Below are 2,113 nucleotides of genomic sequence, written 5' to 3' on the forward strand. Positions count from 1 at the left end.
TTTCTCTACAATATTATCAACTATAACCATAACGCGTGTACGACTAATGTTTGATTATCATCACGCTTTTTAACATTGACCTCATAGTGTATGTGTAGTTGCGTGTTTTCTCAAAATGTGTTTTTCTTGCTCAGCTTATTTCCATTAACCTTTCCTGGACAACGTAACCGGCGTCGAACTACCTATTGTACTTTAACCCCCGACCAACTACCCCCCTAGACCCTTTACTGTCATTATTATTGAGAAGTAGAGTTTGTAAATGATTGAGGGACAAAGCAGGGGAGTTTTAGTACTGGTGGTGTTGTCAGTCCTCTTGTCTATTATGTCTTTATATAGAATACATTACCTCTTTTTGTTAATTCTCAATCAAGCCTCATTCTTTCTTCTCGACGTTCTTATCTTCCTGGCCTGGGGACGAGAGTTTATTAAAAGAACACCACTTTGTTGACATGGTCGTAAATTTTGTGTTATTGCCGTACTAGAAGATCCATTATCGGTTCCCTGCTCTGAGGTAAGGAGGTTGTCACCCAAGATTTGTCCGCGATATTCCATCCTCCCTTCGATGTGGTGAAGTTGTCCCCTCTCTTCACTTGAAATACTTCCAAAAACATAATGTTTCTACCCCATGCTTCACGATGGGGATTTTCTTCCTCCTAACACTTTTATTTGTTATAAAATATCCTATGTTAAAATAAACCTTCCATTAAAACTATAAACCGTTCTTTTCTTTGTCAGTGTTCCTTACAAAATTGGCAAAACCATAAAATACTCCTTTTCTTCTCCGTAGGTCATTTTTCAATTATTATCATAATTTATCATTGCTTATTAAATATAATACATAAGAGAGACGGATTAACGTCAATGCTCTAGTATTTAACTATTAAAGGGCATTGGATCATGTTTGAGCTGCAACCAGATTATGATTATCTATCCAAGACGATGTCAATGAATGTGGTATTGTATTAATTTTTAGTATAACAATATTTTTATATACTAATCTTATAAAAACTGTTTCAATTTTAGAACCCAAGAGATTAATTAAATATGGGTGTGAATCAATCATCAACTTCTGAATATTTCTATAAGCAACAAAACCAGCTCATCTTTTCTTGAAATCAATCGGAGAACATAACTATTAATCGATATTATGTTTTGTTATGTGAATATTTATAATAGTTACAGGATAAATGAAATTATATGATTTATATGAAACTTGTAGAAAAAAAATAAAAGGAAAAAAATTAGATTGTTTTTACAACTTTACTTGACATATTTATTTATTTATAAATAGAATTCAATCGAAATTTATGAATTTCATGATCAAGCCTATTAATTCATTTGGCAGACTTACTTTTAGCTGATAAATTCTTTCATTTTCTAGCAGAAGGATTTTGGTTATTCATTTCATAAGAAAACAAAAATTACTAACAGATTGTACATATTGTACAAGATGTAAAAGTTATTAAATTTGTGATTATTTTACATTTTGTTGTCATTATCCAAGACAAATGTTCTTCTTTTTTTTAATTAAAGTATTTACAGTAACTGTAAATACGTGCCTGAATTCTGAAATGTAAATAATGTGTTTCTTATAGTATCTACTTGAAAAAATTCTGTAATATTTGATAAAGATGACTGTAGTCAATACATGACATATGTTGGTCTTTTGAGCCCACCTCTATTCATAGCATCAAAAAGGAATTTAAGATATAATGTGTCCCAGTTTCATCAACATAAATAAGATCATTTTCTGATTAAGATCAATAATATCAATGGTATATTTGTAATGGAAGGTTTCAAAATACTGACTTAGATGCATATCATTTTGGTGATAAACTCCTTGGTAAATTCATATGAATTTTGTACAATAATGATATTTTTTTTAATCAAAAACATTTTTATTTCATTTTCAAAAATGTTGTCTGGTGGAAGATATATTAATTGTAACACAGATTTTCTGAGGCTGTTGGAATAATCCAGTAATATTGTACAAATTCAATTAGATTTTGCCATTTTACTTTTTTGATAGAAAATAGACATCATAGAGATAATTAATAATACTGTATATATAGTATAGAGTCAAGGAAGACTAGAAAAACAAGTCAATGAGTTC

The 2,113-nt window shown here is 30.0% G+C and overlaps 1 long non-coding RNA gene across 1 annotated transcript; it reads left to right on the top strand.

Moving 5' to 3' along the window:
• The first annotated feature begins 429 nt into the window (after positions 1-429).
• LOC139907551 (uncharacterized) lies at positions 430-1,218 on the top strand. The gene is made up of 3 exons (XR_011784235.1): positions 430-511; positions 788-954; positions 1,024-1,218. It is a non-coding gene; the product is annotated as an uncharacterized lncRNA (long non-coding RNA).
• The last annotated feature ends 895 nt before the right edge of the window (positions 1,219-2,113 follow it).

The sequence above is a fragment of the Lepeophtheirus salmonis genome, unplaced genomic scaffold (assembly GCF_016086655.4).
Source record: "Lepeophtheirus salmonis unplaced genomic scaffold, UVic_Lsal_1.4 unplaced_contig_7653_pilon, whole genome shotgun sequence".
Lineage (NCBI taxonomy): Eukaryota > Metazoa > Arthropoda > Copepoda > Siphonostomatoida > Caligidae > Lepeophtheirus > Lepeophtheirus salmonis.